The sequence below is a fragment of the Pseudonaja textilis genome, chromosome 3 (assembly GCF_049901715.1).
Source record: "Pseudonaja textilis isolate UNSWEBS1 chromosome 3, rPseTex1.2, whole genome shotgun sequence".
In the NCBI taxonomy this organism is placed as follows: domain Eukaryota; kingdom Metazoa; phylum Chordata; class Lepidosauria; order Squamata; family Elapidae; genus Pseudonaja; species Pseudonaja textilis.
The window spans coordinates 91369416-91389813 of NC_141992.1; the positions used below are offsets into that span (position 1 = coordinate 91369416).

The 20398-nt window shown below is 36.6% G+C and overlaps 1 protein-coding gene across 25 annotated transcripts in view; it reads left to right on the forward strand.

The window, feature by feature from the left end:
- The first annotated feature begins 3469 nt into the window (after positions 1-3469).
- LOC113438043 (uncharacterized) overlaps positions 3470-20398 on the forward strand; it is a 109183-nt gene continuing 92254 nt past the window's right edge. For 8 of the 25 annotated variants that reach the window (XR_015742973.1, XR_015742974.1, XR_015742972.1 and 5 more), the window contains exon 1: positions 3542-3729. The gene's annotated coding sequence lies outside the window, so the exon portion shown is untranslated. Of the gene's footprint in view, positions 3730-7140; positions 7248-20398 lie in introns of all 25 variants that reach the window. The other 17 variants (XR_015742982.1, XR_015742983.1, XR_015742975.1 and 14 more) reach the window with 15 other exon arrangements.

The following is a 20398-nucleotide window of genomic DNA, read 5'->3' on the forward strand; positions in this document are numbered from 1 at the left end:
GAGAACAGTGCATTGTCTATCCAACTTTTCTAGTTTGTCTTCCAGATACATTGAACTTCAGTTTCCAACTAAAACAAAAGTATAGATACAGATTTCAACTCTTGTTCAGACACAATTTGAAGTCCATGAGATAGCATTTCCTTCCTTACAGATGGGACTGTGGCACATGATATAACCTATGGTAACAAAAGAATATGATTTTTTTAAAAAAATGGTGCAAACAATAAGAATAATAAATAATTTAAAAAATCTCCCCATTGACTTGTTCATCCATTTTTGGAAGCATTTCATTACAAAGAGGGTTTATCACTGCAGAACATTTCAGAAGTTAACAAATGGAAATAAATTTGGAATTCATGAAGGTTCCCTTTGAGAGTCCTCACATGATAAACAATGAATGGAAAATTAGGACATTTCCTCTCTGTGCTTGGCACTCCTTGGTGAGTGGAAACTCTCACAATGTCTCCAATGTTTCCTTATCTTTTAAAAATTTTATTGCAAGCCTTTTTATTGCTTTATTTCAATTAACCATAATATTGGCAGTGCTATGAAAAGATAATCTTGCCATCTTTTTATAACCACAGGAGGAAAGAAAAAGCAAATACATGTTCAAGACTGCCCTAAAATTAAAAGAATAAATATATTCTCAGTATTGGGTCTGCCTGAACTATAAACTTAGTGGATTATAAACCATGATCTAGATACTCCGCTGTCCATGTGTGTTTTTAAACTAGGATGATATTGCAGTAGCACATCCTTAGTTGTATTAAATAAATAACTGCAGCTTGTTTTGGATTATGAACATCCTCATGTTATTAGAATGGGTTGTTGCAGTTACATATTATTTTAAAGCAGTGGGTGGGTGGGGAAGATAACAGTTTGACAAAACAAGGCACTTGCCTTTACAAACAGCACGACTTAGTACAATCTTTTTACCCTAAGATCTCATCTCCAGGTGTATAAAAATGATATAATTTAACTGAATTACATTCTGTGGATATCTGCAGTCATATTCTCACATCCCACCAACTTCGACTTAACGGTGCTTTGACTTAAAGCTGCTTCACTTCCTTTTTTTAAGGACATGTGTATGATCCAGATTTCTTCTCAGTTCCAGCCCATACTGGTTAGGTTTAGATTTTTCTTCCAATGTGGAAGTGTATCTTATCTCTTGACAGAAATTTTGCTATGTGGGTGATTTGAGTGGCCTTGGAGGTGACTAACACAAGGGTTGGAATCTTCCCAGCTACTACTGGTTACTTTCAGCTGCTGTGGACATAACTCCCCTCTTTTATGACTATTGGCTCTTCTCTTGCATGTTTAGGTTTGGGCCAGTGAACTTATCTACCACCAGGAAAAACACCGCTACTATCCCTTGGAAAGACCAGGACATAATTAAATTACCTACCTGTCAAAGAGGAACTGATCTATCACATTCTCTAGAGAGTTTGATGCTGCTTTAGTGACTGGAGAAATTCTGATTTAGAACTTCTAAAGCAGTGGTGTTTTTCTCTCTCTCTCAAAGTTGGCATCTTTAAGATGTATAGACTTCAATTCATAGTGCTGGCTGTAGAATTCCGGGCATTGAAGTCTACACATCTTAAATTTGCAAAGTTTGAAAAACACTGCTCTAAAGCCACAGGCCCATTAGAGTGACATTCTGTACATAAAGTGGTAGAACAGAGTGACTCTAAATGAGCATTTCTCTCAAAGCAGGGGTATCAACTGGCAGCTCAGGGGCTAGATGCGTTACATGCAGGCCACGCCCACCCTAGCTCTGCAAATGAGGAAAATGTGAAAAGTCATGTGACAGCAACATGACACGGCGAATTTGACACCTGTGTCTTAAAGAATCAGTTGGAAGCTTTTTCCCAATACAAGTCTAACAAGCAAAGTATGTCCTTCCCCATCTAGCCTACGTTTTAGCAAGGGTTTGGTGGATGTTTATCCAATCAGCAAGAAAATCCACCAATCATTGCACCACAAGTTATCCTGCTATATAACGTAAGGGCAACTAACTGGACTGTGAAGTGCCAGAGTGTTTTTGAGCTCCCTTACAAACTGAAGGAGAGCAGAGCAAACTAGCTCTCTAGATGTGCTCTAAGATAAATCTTGTTGAACTTTGTGCAGGTTTTATTACCTGTGTAAAATTGCCCTTTGAGACTTTCATCCTGTAGGCATTTATTGGGAGTCCACCCTATTGATCTCAATCTTTAAATAGACACTGATAACAAACTTCTATTAATAGCCAAGCATGTTTAAAATTTCTAACCCTATATTATTTGTGGAGCACTTTTTGAAGAATGAAATGTGTGTTTAAAAGTCTCATGTTCAATGGTAATTACCAAGTAAATGTTTAGAAATAGCAACCAAGGGGTCATGTTTCTTAAGGTACTACATAAGAAAGAGCATGTACTTTTTTCACAGAGTGGTTTGCTATCTAAAAGTCTTGTAGTATTTTGATCAGTCTGGTCAATTTGTAGAGATAGCTATTGGCTATTAATAGAAGTTTGTTATTGGTGCCTTATTTAAATTATTTGCCTGCTTTGATATTTTCCATTCACAGAAAGGGCAGCACACAGCTACATTAGCATTTAAATATAAAATAAATCACGCATGCCCTAAGCAAACCTCAGATCACCCTCTGCTGGTTGCACTTGCAAAAATGCATATGTATCGAAACACTATCATACGCATATAATATATTCCTTAACCATTGAACCACTTTAAATAAATTTATTTCTTTTTTACGGTGGGCATTTAACTGTTGTGTTAAGCACATCAACTGACTTATCTCAGAATTTTTTCTTGGAATCAGTGATTGCAATAAGGTAATATGTATAAAATAGATAAAGGCTTTATGTAAAGTTCAACACATGCCTGGCCCAGATAAGCAGATAAGGAACTGTTTAGGCATATTAAGACATTAATTTTATCTAGATCAGTGTTGTATGCTACACAAACATGGAGCTCTCCAGATACATTGGAGTACAACTGTAGAACCCAGTTTGAATTGTTTATGCTGGTGAGGGTTTTTGGAATAGGTTTAATTCAAAACTCTGGGTTGGGGAAGACTGATTTGTACAAACTGGGAAAAGATCTCCAGGATTTCAGATTAAGGCTAATCCCGGTTCTCTAGGGAGAAGATGTCCCTTGAATTTATACTTTCTGTATGAGCTAATGGCAACATCAATTCAGTAGCACTACTAGAACTTCCTCCAAGCATGTTTCCATCACTTGGAACGTGTTCATAGCAGATAAATGAATGATCAGTAGAAGCGCTGAGTCTCAGTGATAAATTACCTTGATAATGCTTTTGTTAACTCAGTTCAGATGATAGAAGTAAACCTCAGCATCCTATGTGGCTTTAACCCATTTCTTCTTGTTTTTTCAGGCCCCATCATCTAGGATACAGACTAACATATAACTGCCACAAAACTAGCCTTGACTCTTTTTTTTTGCAGTCAACTAAAAAAATAGATTTATGACTGTGTGTCTATCAGTCTCCTGTGTTGTAACGACTTGGATAATGGGCTGTGTGATGACAGCCAATACCTCAGCCACACATGTTCTTACGAAAAAGCCAGCCAATCTGCAAACATCAACTCCATCAACCAATCAAGAAATGACAACACAGCTAACCTCCCCACCAGTATTTATAGAGAGACGGCAGCTCCGATCACGGTTTGCTCGCACAAGCACAAAGCCGAAAGCATCAGCCTGAAGATGGTGAGTGGGACCTCGTCAAAACATTGCCAAGATACTCTCAATCTTACATGGGAAAAGATCCAAACTTGCCAAGAGCTGCATACCTGTGCCCGTGAAAATCTATGTATGTATGTATGTATGTATGTATGTATGTATGGTATATATATACTGACATATATATATATGTGTGTTGTGTGTGTGTGTGTGTATGGCAAAATATATATAATATATATATATATATATATATATATATATATATATATATATATATATATATATATATATATATTATGGTATTCAGCTTTGTTCAGGTATTTTCCCACGTCATTATAGTTGTGCTTTTAAAGTTGTAGCAACGTTTCGGCAGAATCTCATCTGCCATCATCAGGCTTCTGTATTGTGTTCGTCTGTGAGTCAGACTTTCACAGCCGTTTCAGTTTTAAATTTGGGGCTAGCCTACTGCTATGCCAGAATGGTTTTTTCTTCATCCTGATTGGTTGGGAGTCATGGTCTGTGTTTATTGGTCTTGGAGTTTGCTGTGTTCTGCTTGATTGGTGTTTCTAATATCTTCTGTCTGTTTTGTGGCTTTTTTTGTCTTGATTGGCTGGCAACATTGTGTTCCTGTATTTGAGGCTTTTAGTGCAGCTTGGCTCTGAGTAAATGGATGACTATCATTTATTAGGAAGCTAGGTTTCATCTGGGTGCCTGGTTGGGGTGTGTTTGAGCTGGAGGTATCAGGGGGGATCTGTTTCTGCCCAGGTGTTTGCCTGGCTTGTGGTGTGGAGATTTTTTTGTTTGTGAGTGCAGGCTTCCAAATAATAGACAGTCTTCTATTCATGCTTTCAGGTCTTTTTTCAATCTCTATGGCTTCTCTGATAATTCTGTGGCTGGGGTTTTCTATAGTGGCTAGGGTTTTGGTGCCATTGAAGTCGATGCTATGACCTGTGGCTTTCATGTGTTGGATTAGTGAAGAAGTGTGTTCCAGCTTTTTGTCTGCATTTTTGTGTTCATCTAGGCAGGTACTTATTCTTCTATTGGTCTGTCCAATGTATGTGGCAGGGCATGATGCTCAGGGGACTTCATATATGCCTTGGTTTTCCAGGTCAATTTTATTTTTGGGGTTTCTTAGGATGGCTGCTATTTTTCTGTCTGTTTTGAAGGCAGTCTTGATGTGATGCCTGTGTAGTAATTTACTGATTTTGTCTGTAGTACCTCTTATGTAGGGCAGGACAGCTGTTCCATAGGTCTGTTCATCTTCTAGGTCTCCATTATGTCTCATTGTGTTTTTGTGGATCAAGCCGGTGATTTTGCTTTTGTGGAAGCCGTTAGCTGTCAGTACTTTAGTCAGGGTGCATAGTTCAGTCTCTTTGTGTGTCTTGTCTGCCAGACATTTGGTTCTGGCGATTAGTGTTTTGGCCATGGAGTTTATCTGTGCTGGGTGGTGGTGGGATTGGGCGTTGAGGTAGCAGTTGGTATGTGTTTTCTTCTGGTATATGGTGTGTCCTAGTGTGCTATCTGTTTTTTTGTAGATTAGTATATCTTGGAATGGTTGTTTGTTTCCATTTCTGTGGTAAACTTGATTTTGGGGTGTGTGCTGTTTAGGTGTGTTAGGAAATTGTTTAGGTTTTTTTTTCCATGGGGCCAAATCACAAATGTGTCATCGATGTATCTTAACCATAGTTTGAGTTTATGGGTGGCATTAGCTAGGGCTCTGGATTCGAATTCTTCCATGAACAGGTTTGCAATGAAGGGTGACAGTGGTGATCCCATAGGGGCTCCTTCAATTTGCTTGTATCTTTGTCCTTTGTATATGAAATATGTGTTAGTTAAGCAGTGTTCTGTTAGTTCCATGAGGTGTTTAGCTGGTTGGTACTTATTTTTGATGATTTCAAGAGTTTCTTTTATCGGGACTTGAGTGAATAGTGAAACCACATCGAAACTTACAAGCAGATCTTCTTGTTCCACGTGTAGATCTTTGATCATTTCCAAGAAGTGGTATGAGTTTTGTACATGTGAAGCTGCTGCTTCAGCATGGGACTCTAGCTGCTTTGCTAAGTGTTTAGCTAGGTTTTGTAGTGGTGCTCCTGTGGAGGGTCTGTGAGTCTATGTGGGTCTGAGAGGTATGCCTTCTTTGTGTATTTTTGGGAGGCCGTATAGTTTGGGGCATCTGGAAGATTTTTCTCTTGGGAAAACTTAAGAACACACACACACACACACGCACACATGGTTGGCAGATTGGTTGGCTTTTTCATAAGAACCTGTGTGGCTGAGGTATTGGCTGTGTGTCTATCAGCCTCCTGTGTTGTAATGACCTGGATAATGGGTTGTGTGATGACCTTCTGAGTTCTATTGTTTTGACATTCTGGGTCTTGTGCTGTAATCTCCTGGGTCGTTGGCTGTGTTGCAACCTCCTGAGGTTTTGTGGTGCAACCTCCTGAGTTCCATGATGTGATATCCTGAGCGGGTGGCTGTGATGTGACATTCTGGGTTTTGGTTCTGCCGAAATGTCACTACAACTTTAGAAGTACAACTATAATGATGTGGGAAAATTCCTGAACAAAGCTGAATACCATACATATAAATACCCGCGAAAACTTAAGAAAACATATGTATGTATGTATGTATGTATGTATGCATGCATGCATGCATTCATTCATTTCATTTATATGCAGCCTCTTCATTCAATGTGGCCTAGGCAAGCCAAAAGCAAATCTGCAACCATGCTCTAGGTCAGGCCTGTGGGACCAGGCTGGAAATATCAAGGGACTGGCCTGCCTCTAGTGGCTAAAATGGGCTGTGAATCCCTCCCTGCACCTCGTTTGCACCCTCCTGCAGCACTCTGCCTGCAGAAACAGGCTGAAAAATGGGTCGGAAACAGGACAAAAACGGATCCAAAATGGGCTCCAAACGGGCCACAAAACAGGCCACCTGACAGTAGGGTGCTGCAGGAGGCAGCCATCCCATCCCCCTGCTGCTGCTGCCCCTCTGCCCCCTCCCCCCTCCCTTTGCCCACAGAGGAGAACGGCAATGCTGATCCGGCCCTTGGAGAAATCCAATGTGACACCCCTGTTCTAGGTGGTTGTGGATTTGCTGTAAAGATTAATTGTTTCCACTAGTGGAAGTATCATCGACATAAAAAGTAGCCAAATTACTGATGGATACTGCCATTGAGATCCTGGCTGGAGATTATGCAGTTCTTCTGTTGATTAAGTAAAACCTCAAAATGATCTGATTCCAGCCCTTAAAGAATAGCTGTTACTGTTTTCTTAACTCTCTCTTGTTGGCCTCTGTCTCTGTTCATGATAATATTATGAAATAACTTGGGAAGAGAAAGCTAGGAATAGAAAGGGTGGGGTTTAATGTGGAAGTTGATACTGTAACTGATGCTTTTCTTGTGGCAATGAAGTCTAAGCCTCATTCTTTTTTTCATAGATTTTATTGGTACAGAACCAGTTTTTTCCCCCCATGGGGAAGGATTGATATGAAGGACACAGAGTCAGGAGTTGTAAGCTGGAAAATATTTGAAGAATTTGAGAGTGGTCAGTGAGTAATTGATAGGTGCTCAGCACTTCCTCTCCCTGACTTCAAATGTCCCACTTCATCTTAACTGTGCAGCTGAGGCAATCTGACACACTCATAGTGAAGTTTGGTTTGGTATTTTCTTTCTTTCTAACCAGGAGATGTTCTAGTTTTTTTTTTTCCACATTGTGTAGCCTTTTGTCCCCAGTCTGGAATCATCTAAATGTGTTTGGGTAACAGTTTTCACAATTCCCATTCTCAGGCTGCAATGAGGACAAATAGTTTAGATGGCTTTAAGATAGCTAGGTAGATGTGGGCGTTCACAATCAGAACAGTGAATTATATTGGTTTGTAATAATGAGAAACATGGAGGCTTTTTATCCCAATTCGTTTCTAGCAGCAGTACTCTCAGAACTTTACCATGAAACTGAGTAATCTCATTTCAGTAGTTTATTATTATTATTATTATTTTAAAGTTGGAAGACACCTAAGAATTGAACCCCTTGCACATTTTAGGATTCATTGAAGCATCCCTGATAGAAAAACCTCCAATGTAGGGAAGAAATCACTCCATGCAATAATCTATTTCATTGGTTTAACAGATTTAAGAGATAATCAGAGTTGGAAGGGACCTTGTAGGTCATCTAGTCCAACCCCCCCACCCAAGCGGGAGACCCTACACGATTTCTGACAAGTGGCAGTCCAATCTCTTCTTGAAAGTCTCAAGTGATGGCACTCCCACAACTTCTGAGGACAAGCTGTTCCATTGGTTGATTGTTCTCACTGTCAGAAAGTTTCTCTTTATTTCCAGGTTAAATCTCTCCTTGTTCAGTTTCCATCCATTATTCCTTGTCTGGCCTACAGGAGCTTTAGAAAATAGCTTGACCCCTTCCTCCCTGTGGCAGCCCCTCAAATATTGGAAGACCACTATCATGTCTCCCCTGGTCCTTCTCTTTACTAGACTAGCCAAGCCTAGTTCCTGCAACCTTTCATTATGTGTTTTAGCCTCCAGTCCCCTAATCATCCTGATTGCTCTTCTCTGTACTTTAAAAAAAGTCTCAACATCTTTTTTATAATGTGGTGAACAAAACTGGATGCAGTACTCTAGGTGTAGTCTTACTAAGGCTTTATAGAGTGGTATTAGTACTGCTCTTGATAGTGATTGTATCCCTCTGACACATCTTATTGTCAGGAATTTCTTCCTAATATCAAATCTGAATCTACATCCTTGACGTTTAATCCCATTAGTTCTAGTCTTAACCTAGTAGTGAGACTAGTGAGAATAAATCCAACCCCCCCCACTTTCTATATGACAGCCCTTCAGATATTTGAAAATAGCTATCATCTCAGCTTTTTCTTCTGTGCTACTGTGATTCAAAGAGAAATTTTTTTCCCTCTTTTATAGCTTTTTAATACAATTGAAAAATTTAGCTGTAAGTGAAAATGAAAGAAGTAAAATACAATATATCATCAGTGGATATTCAGCACTGTTTCTCCCATGCCTAAGATTCTTCTGTAGAAACACTTCTCACAAATTCTCTTCAACAATTTGTTTTGTCATCCACCCATGCTAATTAAATGCCTGCTGTTGCAGTCACACATTGTTGATCAAGGCTGAGATGTTTGTAGTGAATAACTTGGTCACTGAGGTAGTTTTTGAAAAAAACTCTTATCAGTCTTCTTTTGGTAGATGGATATTCTTTATCTCAGGAAATTTTGTTTTGGGCAATAAAATCTCACAGTAAATAAAGTCAATTTGGGTTAAAGAGAATTTTGAACTGCAGTCCAGGCGAGCTTTGGGAGCTATTAAATTATGCTAAGTCTTTTCTATCCAAATATACTCAGTAAATTGTACTTCTAATTAATTAATTAATTAATTTGTTTGATTTGTCAATCGCTTACAAGATACAGGTATAAGAATAAACATAGGTTTGAATACATGAGATAGATACTTATAAGAAAAATAAAAAGAAACAATAGGACAGGGACGGGAGGCACAATTGGTGCGCTTATGCATGCCACCTACAGGCCTCTTAGGAAGGGGGTGAGGTCAATAGTAGACAGTCTAAGGTTAAAGTTTTTGGGGTTTGGGGAAGAAACCACAGTCAGGTAGAATATTCCAAACATTGACCACTCTATTGCTGAAGTTGTATTTCCTGCAATCAAGTTTGGTGAGGTTAATCTTGAGTTTGTATCTATTGTGTGCTGTTGTATTGTTATGATTGAAGTTGAAGCATTCATTTGCAGGTAGGACATTGCAATGTATGATTTTATATGCTATTCTTAGATTGGACTGGAAGTGGCATAGTTCTAGATTTTCTAGGTCTAGAGTTTCAAGTCTGGTGTCATAAGGTATTCTGCAATGAGTAGAGGAGTGGAGAACTCTTCTTGTGAAATATTTCTGGACTTTTTCAATTGTGTTAATATCAGATACATGATATGGGTTCCAGTCGGATGAGCTGTATTCAAGTATAGGTCTAGCAAATGTTTTGTATGCTCTAGTTAGTAGTGTGATATTACCAGAGAAGAAGCTACGTAGGATTAGATTAACAACTCTTAATGCCTTTTTGCCTATGTAGTTACAGTGGGCTCTAGCACTTAGATCATTAGAGATGAGTACTCCAAGGTCCTTGACAGAGTTTGGATCCTCAGCAAGGTCTTGAGTATTTAGCTTGTATTTTATTTTCTGATTTTTTTTTTGCCAATATGTAAGACAGCATTTATTTGTTGAGATTTGAAGTTGGCATTTGATTGACCATTCTGACACATAGCCATGGTCTTTTTGGCGAGTAGTAGTATTGTCTGTGGTGTTGAATAGCTTTACATCATCAGCGAAGAGAACGCAGTTGCTCTTAATATGATCACAGAGGTCATTTATGTAGAGTATGAAGAGACTTGGTCCTAAAACACTGCCTGGGGGACACCACTGATGACAGGTACAGAATTTGATAGGACGCTCCCAATTTTGACCATTTGTTATCTATTTGACAGGAATGCTTCTATCCAGTTATGAAGTTGTCCAGAGATATAATAAGATTTTAGTTTTAGGAGTAGTTTTTCATGGACCACTGAATCAAAGGCTTTACAGAAGTCTACGTAGATTGCATCTATTGCTTTGCCCTGATTGAGTTGTGTAGTCCATATGTGTTTGTAGAGTAAGAGTTGCAGATTACCGGATAGTTTTTTTCTGAAACCAAATTGTTTATTAGAGAGTAGGTTGTTTGTTTCTAAGTGGAGGATGGTGGATTGGTTAATAATTGATTCCATGACTTTACAGGTGATGCAGCATAAAGAGATTGGTCTGTAATTTTCAACTCAGCTGGGGTCTCCCTTTTTGAAGATGACTGTGGCTTGTGACCATAGGTTTGGCAAGGAGCTGGTCCTGAAAGATTTTTCAAAGATTATGCTTAGAGGTTCGGCTATTGCAGTATATAGCTTTTTAAAGAAGTAGGCACATATTCCATTCCAATGGTTTTAGACTGCGCAGTGCTTTTTCAACAATGTCTTCTGTAAAATCGATATGTATTAGATTATTATTATTATTTTTTTATAAAAGTTTTTATTGTTTTTTAACATACAAACAAACAGACAAAACATAAAAACATCAGCTCCCCCATATTTATATACAAACAGTGAGTCGGTTGGTTCATCAGTTTTGTGCGTTCACTTCATAGTCACAATTACAATTACCTTATATAATAACTCTTATTGTCAATACAAACTTATAAATCATCATATCATTATTAAAAAAAAAAGAAAAAGTTTGACTACACTTTTATTCGATCATGCCTTTGTGCGATAACTATATTTTGAATGGTTTATTCTAAAACAAATCATATAGTCGTGCCAGTTCTATCCTAAAATAAAAAGGAAAAAGGAAAAAGGAAACCATTATATAAGTATAATATCCAATACCAAGCATAAGAAAAGAAAAATAAATTCAATATTATTCCTTATTATCTAGCATTTCAAATATTCTATTTTTGTATTTCATCATTCAGCCATTGATAAAAAAGATCCCAAATTATATAAAATTGTTTATCTTCTTGCTCTCTGATTTCAAAAGTCAATCTACTCATCTCAGCACATTCCAATATTTTCTTTATAACTTCTTCCTGTAATGGAATTTTCTCATTTTTCCAATTCTTTGCAAATACAATACTAGCCGCAGTCAATACATTTACAATCAAATATTTCAACTCTTTACTATAAGCATCTGGTAAGATTCCCAATAAAAAAAACTCCGGTTTCAAGTCTATGTGCTTCTTTGTCATTTTTTCCAGCCACATGTGGATTTTAGTCCAATATTTTCTAGCATCCTCACAAGTCCACCACATATGGTAGTATGAACCAGGTTTCTGATGACATTTCCAGCATTTTTCGGATTTGTTCTTGAACATTCTTGCTATCCTTGTCGGAGGAAAATGCCACCTGTAAAACATCTTATACAAATTTTCTTTATAGGCTGTAGACATTGTCATTTTATAATTTTGCAACCATAAATTCTGCCATTTCTCTAAATCAATCCCATATCCAAAATTCCTCCCCAAGCAATCATAGTTTCCTTAACTTGTTCTTCCTCCAGCTTAATTTCCAATAAGTAACCATATAATTTTTTAATCACCTTTTCATCAGTACCCATCAAAATCTTATCTAAATCAGTTGGTTTATCATAAAATCCCTCTGTTTTGGAATCCTCATGATACTTTACATGTATTTGCAAATATGAAAACCAATTCATCTGTATACCTTGTTCCTCTAATTTTTGTATCGATTTAAGTTCACCCTTTTCATCTAGTAATTCTCCATAGCTAACTGTTTGTTCCTTTTTATAAATTATAGGGTAAGAAAACGCTTCTATCGTCGATAACCAAACTGGAATTTTCAAATAACATTGTTTTTTTGTCTTCTCCCAATTTAACCGCAGAGACTCCCGTATATAATGTCTTCTAAAATACCCCTGTGTTTTGGTTCCCTTATACCATAAAAATGCATGCCAACCCAACAACAAATCATGACCTTCTAATGTCAACAATCTAGTTTTCCTTAATGTTATCCATTCTTTAACCCACATCAAGTTTGCAGCTTGGTAGTACAACTCCCAATTAGGCAGGCCAAACCCTCCTCTAAATCTAGCATCCTGTAAAAGCTTTAACTTTATCCTTGCTTTCTTGCCTTGCCATATATACTTCAAAACAATTTTATTTAGATCCTCAAAATATTCTTTTCCGAGCCTAATTGGTATTGTTTGAAACAAAAATAAAATTCTGGGTAGAATGTTCATCTTAATTGTTGAAATCCTTCCTATTAATGACAATTGTAGGTTTTCCCATTTTTTCAAGTCTTGAGCTATCTGTTGTTTAAGTTTAATATAATTGTTCTCCTTTAATGTACTACATCTCGACGTCAAGTATATCCCCAAATACTTAACCTTATTTGTAATTTGAATTTTTAACAATTCTGCCAGTTCTTCTCTTTGTCTCAGCAACATATTCTTTGACAAAATCTTTGTTTTATCTTTGTGTATTTTCAGACCGGCCACCTCCCCATATGCCTCTATCTTTTCCAACAGCTTCAAGGCTGTTTCTATAGGATCTTCCAGTATAAAAACTAAGTCATCTGCAAAAGCTTGTAATTTAAATTCTTCCTTTTTAATTTTCATTCCTTTTATAGTTTTATCTTCTCTGATATTTCTATTCAACACTTCCAAAGTCAATACAAATAACAAGGGAGAAAGAGGGCAACCTTGTCTTGTGCCTTTTCTTATATTAATAGGATCTGTGAGTTCTCCCTCCATCATTACCTTAGCTGTTTGTTCATTGTAAATTGCTTCTATTGCTTGAATAAATCTTCTAGCAAAGCCCATCTGTTCCATTAAAAGTAACATAAATCTCCAATTTACGTTATCAAATGCCTTTTGAGCATCTAAAAATATCAAAGCCATTTGCTTTTCAGGATGGGCCTCATAATATTCCAAGGTGTCCAGAATTACTCTCATATTGTCTCTAATCTGTCGTTTTGGCAAAAATCCATTTTGATCTGAATGGATAAAGTTATTCAGATATTTTTTAAGTCTTTCTGCTAAAATTGAAGCGAAAATTTTATAGTCTGCATTTAATAAGGAAATCGGTCTATAATTCTTGATTTGAAGTAAATCCGCCTCCTCTTTTGGAATAAGTGTAATATAAGCCTCTGACCATGTTTTAGGTATTATCTTTTTTAGCATAACTTCATTCATAACTTCTAGCAGTGGAATACACAATGATTCTTGAAAAATTTTATAAAATTCTACAGGAAACCCATCTGGACCTGGTGCCTTTCCATTATTTTGTTTCTTAAGTGCTTGGCTTAACTCCATCATTGTTATATTGCTTCCTAACATTTCTTCAATCTCCTTAGGTATCTTAGGTAAATTTGCATTCTGCAAGTATTGTTTAACTTTCTCCTCATCAATATCTTCTTTCTTATACAGATGCTTGTAGAAATCATAAATAATTTCTTTTTTCTCTTTGCTGCCATGGCAAGTTTTACCTTGGTCATCTATTAACTGCAATATTTTCCTTGACTCTTTCTCCTTTCTCAGCTTGTATGCTAACCATCTACCTGGCTTATTTGCATCTTCAAAATAATTCTGTTTAGCACTCCTAATTTTCTGTGCCAGTTCTTCTTTGTCTATTAAGTCCATTTTATGTTTAATTATATCCAATTTCAATTTAACATCTTTTTTCTGTGGCATTTTCTGCAGTTCTTTTTCGAGTCCTTTATATTCATCCTCCAAGGCTTTAAAAGCTTGCCTTTTCCTAATATTCTTTTTTCTTGTATAGTCTATTATCAAGCCTCTGGCATAAGCCTTCATTGTATCCCAAACATTCTGTATTGAAGTGTCTTCTTTTCTATTTTCTTTAAAAAAAAAGGCCAGTTCTTTCTCCATCCACTGTGTAAATTCTTTCTCCTTTAAAATAGTATTGTTTAACGTCCATCTCGATCTTTTTTTTGTCCCTTCCATTTAATTGTCAATGGATTATGATCCGCCCAAGTACTTGTTTCAATATTTACTTCTTGAACGCTAGATATTAAGTCTGTTGAAATCCAAATCATATCAAGTCTGGACCATGATAAATGTCTATTTGAATAGAAAGTATATTGCTTAAGTTTAGCATTTCTTTCTCTCCATATGTCTTTTAGAGTTAATTCCTCTGTCATTTTAAAAAAGGATTTAGGAAGAGTTTTTCTATTATACTTTGCTGCTGTTGCAATATAATCAAGTTTATTATCCACAATTCCATTAAAGTCTCCCATCATAATTATATTAGCATAGTCCAGTCCAGCCATCTTGGTATGTAATTTTTTATAGAATTCTTCCTGTTTGTCATTCGAGGCATAAATTGCAATCAAAAGTATCTTTCTATTATTGTCCATTATTTCCACCATTAATATTCTCCCATCGTCATCTGTATAAATCATTTTAGCTGGAATAACCTCTTTAATATATAAGACCACCCCTCTTTTCTTACATTGAGTCAAAGAGGTAAACAATTTCCCTAGTTTTGGTTGTAATAACAATTGTTCATGTTGCTTTTTAATATGTACTTCTTGTAGACAAATTATATCAAACTTTAGTTTCTTTAATTTATGGAAAATCTTCCTTCTCTTAGCAGCTGAATTCAGTCCATTTATATTCATTGTAATCAGTTTTTTCTCTTCCATGATTATATTTTATATTTAGATTTAACCACTCTCGTGGGTCTTGATTCACGCTGATCTTTAATATCCACTTGTCCGCCTACTGCACCTTCTTCTTTTCCAATCTCCACTTGTTCCTCTTGGGATTCAGTTAATGGGACCTCCTTTTCTGCCTCTCCTTCTCTCTCTCCAAAGACTTCTGCGTAGAACAGTTCTGCTTTCTCGATTGAATCAATTCTATGCCTCTGTTCCTGCCACGTAAACATTAATCCTTCTGGGATCAGCCATCTGTAAGACACCTCCTTTTTCAATAACATTTTGGTCAGGAATCAATATTCTCTTCTCATCTCTCTCACTCTTCTAGGTATTTGTTTTAAAACCAAGATTTCTTTACCTTTGTATTTCAATATCTTCTCTCTTGCCACTTGTAAAATTTGTGTCTTCATGGATTTTTAGTAAATCTAATATGGACTTCTCTGGGCAGATTATTTCTCATCGCATATCTTGTAAAAACTCGATATATCTCATCTATTCCATCCATCATCTTCTCTTCTGTTATCTCCAACGCATCCGCCAAGATTCCTACCATTATCGCAGCTAAATCTTGTCCTTTTTCTTCTTCTATATTTTGAAATCTAAGATAGAATTCTGATCTATCCAACTCCCACTTCAACATCCCACTTTTTTCTTGTTCAATCACTGTTAGTCTATTATCAATATTTCCAATCTTCTCCTCTCTTCGTTTGCCCCCTTCTTCGACTTTTTAAAGTCTCTCCTCATATTTTGTCATCATCTGTTGAATACTTTCCACTTTTTCCTCCGTCCTCCCTGTTCTTTGTTCAATGGTATCTATTTTTACCTTAAGATCTTGAATTCCTTGCATAATCATCTGAAAAGATGCTCTTTCTTGTTCTTTTTCTTTATCTTGCTTTAACATTGTCTGAATTGAACGCTGTCCAGATGGTGGGGAGGCAGAGGTAGACATAGAAGCACCCGAAGATATAAGTTTCTTACTCATTTTAAATGGTTCCAGCTCTTCAAATTCTTTCAAATTTTAATCCAAAAAGAGTAGCCAATTATAATCCAAAATAAAAAGACCAATAATAAAAAGAATCAATAATGAGAAAAAAAGAAGAAAAACATGAAAAAGAAAAAGGAAAAGAGCAAAAAGAAAAAATTCTTCAAATTCTTCCTGACCTTAATCCAATTAAAAAAAAAAATAGTCCACAAAAGAGCATAAAAATAAAAATAAAAACCCAGTAAAGTAATAAACAAAGTCAAAGCCAAAAAGAAGGAAAAGAGAAAAAGAGGGGAAAAACAAAACAAAAAACAAGAGGAATAAATTTCTTCAAATTCCACACCTTAATCCAGCCAAAAAAGAAAGAAAAAAACCTCAATTGAAAAAAGAAAAAGGAAATAGTCCATTGATATGCATTAAAAAAGAAAAAGCAGAATCCAAATAGAAAGGAGGAAAAATAAAGTAAAATAAGTCAAAATAAAGTAAAAATAGAAAAAATTCAGAGGCTTCCCTTTGAAAATAAATCAAACTTAAAAATAAAAATAAAGACCTTAATGCTGGTGGAGGGAGTGGCGGAACTAAAAAAAAGAATTAAAGAAAAAAAGTAAACAACAATACACTGCACTCTATTTAATTGTCCAAGGCTCTAATTATAACTCCCTTCTCTTTCCCACAAGCTTCAAAGCTAAGCCATAAATATCCAGAAAGACACCTGTAATAATATTCTACAAAGCGCTTTCCTCTATCTTATCAGAAGATGTCCTTGGGGAGAAGTATTTCGTCTTTTCACAGTTCAAGTAAAATGTTTCAAGCCTCTAGTTGGCAGTGTTACAAAGTTTCTTAGTTCTCACTTTCCCCCTCCTCTCTGAACAGCATAAAAAGAAGAAAAGCCGGCAAGGAATACACAAACATATAAAAGCAAAAAAAAAAAAAAAAATAAACAAAGGGAGCCTCTAGCCTAAAAATGAAAAATCCAAAGGAAGAATACAACATATAAATATAAAAAGGAGCAGTCCAGTTATCCCGTAAATAACAATGAAGTCCGGAAGCAAAGAAAAAAAAAGCAAATAAATTATCTATTTGACGTTTCCCTTAAAAAAAAACGCCGCTTACTCAGTTTTGTCAAAAGAAAAAAAAATCACACAGATTTCTTCTATTAAACAGAGCGAACTTTCCAAACTCAAAAAATTAAATAAAAAAAAGTTTCTCACCCAACCGACAAACTCTCTCTCAGACCCGTTCTTTCTGGAGCCGCCCCAACTTCAGCAACATGGGGGCTGCCTCTCCGCCACCAGCAAAAAGAGCTTCACCCAGGTCTTCCAGGGATTTTGCGATATCCCCGGAGTCCTCAGGGTACGCTCTTCATGATAGCTGTCCCCACGGGACAGCATAGGTCCGTTTGGACCGGCCGGTAACGGAGATATCGGCTGCAATCGAGGAACTCGATTGCAGACCGTATCGTCACGGCGCAAGTTCCTCCCTTCTCCATATGTATTAGATTATTGTAGTTGTCTGTGGTTCGACTAGGAAGTACTGGGCTTGATCCATTGCTGTTTACAAATACTGAGCCAAAGAATGTGTTAAAGAGATGTGCTTCGATGGTGTCATTGTTGCAGTCTTTGACATTAGGTCCTTTCAGGAGTGGGATTTTGTTATTTACAAAATTGTAGAAAGCGCAGGTGGAATTGGTGTGTAGAAGGTTTTCCTCTTGTTTAATGTGATAATTGGTGCATTCAGTCTTTATCTGGTGGCATAAATTTTTGTATCGGCTTTTGAAGTTGGCAACGTGACCAGATTTGTTTTTCTGCCAAAGTGATTTCTTTTTGGATTGAAGCTTCCTTATTGTTATGGGTAATCTGGGTTTTGGGAGTACTTATTGGTACATATAGTTGGATGGCTCTTTTGATTTCTAGTAAGAATATGTTGTAATTGTAATTTAGTTCAGCTGTGAGCCAAAACAATTAAATATGTGTTTGTGTGTGTGTATTCTTGATTCTCATTTAGAGAACAAATGTATATAATGTATATAAAAGCGAGAACTTAATTGCTGGTTGATATCAAAGTTATTTATTTGTAGAGTATATATAACTTTTTGACTCCTATTTTATATTTTGATTTCTCTCATTGTCTTTTATACCATTACCTCTGTAGGTTTATTAGAGCTCTAAAAATAACAATGATACCTCAAAAAACTACATAGTGTGTTTCTGTGTCTTTATAAACAAGTTAATGTTGCATACTTGTTTGTTCTAGAGAAGGGGTAAAAAACGGGCATTCATGGGACAGTTGGTAGATTGGTTTGTTTCCTCATTGTCCCTTGATTCTATTGCCTTGTGACATTTGGCCTGCTTTATTTTAATTTTTTGCAGACAATTTTTTTTTAAATAAAATTAAGGGTGCATAAGAGAACAGCCTGTTTCCTAAGGATGCTGGGTACTGTTCCAGATTGTTATGTAATGGCTGGCTTTGTTCCTTCTCTTCTGCCTCCGAAAGGGGAATTGAAACAAGGTCCATGAAAACATTTGGTTTTGTTAAAGGACAGGACATTCTCTTCTAATTTGCACCTTTTGTCAATAGAGGAAACAAGTCAGCTCAATGGGAACAAGTGTATTTTTAACCAGTGAGTTTTCTTAACAAATATTCAGAGTAGAGTAAATATCACCTGGGAAGGCTATGAGAAGGGCCTTCTTATGTTGAAAGCTGAATTAGAGTTGCAAAGAAGACCACAGTGATTCTGGTTAAACTGGTTTTGCTTTAGAGCAGCTAAGAATCTGCTTTATGTCACAAGGTATGACTTCCAACAGTGGAGAGAATTGTTTGAATTTTATCAGATTTTCTCAATTCCTCCACAAAGCAATTCCAAGTGCAAGGAAAACTAGAGAACATAATCAGATGATATACTAGGAAAGGAGAATTAACTTGTGTGGTTGAAATTTGGTTGATAAAAAATAATTAGCACTGTGCTTCCTTGTGACTAGTTCAACTTGTATCTATCATGCCTGAAAATATACTGAGGCCTAATAGAAATGTCAAAAGAGTGGAGAGCTGGTAGGTTGACATTCCACGCTGCAGTACTGCAAATCTCACTTGTCCAATCTAGTAACTGGTTTCTTATGTATTTCTGTCATCTATCTGTGTCTATCTCTGTCTCCTTTGCAGTGATCTCCTAGGTCTGCCTTAATCTATAGTCAGTGGACCAGAAAATTTAAATTTAGGGAATTTTCCACATAGACAGCACACATTACTTCCAGCCTTACATGCTTGAACACTATTGGTCCATGTAAACATTTATTAGATTTTACCAGCAGTAGATTAGGAGGTCTGAAGTCAACTGCTCATTTGTAGTGGGGGAAAAAAGGGGGTTTTGTCAAGAGCCATTCATATTCTCCTCTTATTTTATATTGCAGTTGTAACAGGAACAACTGCTTTTTAAGAAGCCTTTTTCTTACATGCTGGAATTGGTGAGACAGCTTCAAGCATTGAGACAGCTTCAAGCAGTATCTTGAGCTTATTTCTCAATATGTGAGGGTTGCATCATCCCCCCGGCAGTACAGTGTCATATCGCTGGAGGTTCTTTTCTACATAGTACTTCCATGTGGTTACTCTCGGTAACAGAGAAAGATGACTGTCCCCAAAACATCTTTCTGAATATCAGAAAGTACTCTGTCCCTAGATCTTGAAGTGGTCTGAACTTCCTATGCCATTCTGAGAACCCACAGATTCAGAAGATTTCTAGAACAACTTGTTCTAAAAAATCCAAGAGGCATGTGAATACTGCTGGTATCAACTCCAGCAGCCTCTCCAAAAGCATGCATTTCTTTTGTCCTACTTGCATTTTCCACGAACCCTTCATTCTGCCCTTTATAGTTTGGCAACCTGGCCTGCCCTCCCTCTCCACTGCCCCCCCAAAAAACAACAGAAGAATTTTGACATTTACAAATGTTAAGCGAGGTGGCATCAGTGATGTAATAGTGATCTGAAAGAAGCCAACATCTGAACAGAATGGAGCTGGAAAGCATAGAAATCTTGATTTCTGCACCCTGTAGTGCCATATAGTTATCTAATTTTCTTAAATGTTAGTAAGTAATATTGTTTCAGGGCAGTTACATTCTGGATAATTATTACAGGATGCACATCACTCTTGAGACTCATGAACTTTAGATGTAATATATAATTTATTAGCCTTTTCTTGATAATCTATTATTATATTCTACAATCTATAATAATCTATTAATCTCTTCTCAGTAGCCTTACTTGAAGTTTCTAGCACATTTCTAACAAACAACTGAGAATGGGAAAATTAGTGTGTTTTATCCATGGTTTCTGTATAGCATGGTAACTGATGTCTAAAATCAAAATATCATATGTCATAGAAAGAACACCATTTTATGGGACATTTCTGGAATGGAACATTCCAAAGGACTCTAGTGCACCTTGTTTTTGCTCTGGACAATACTAATCTGAGGATGT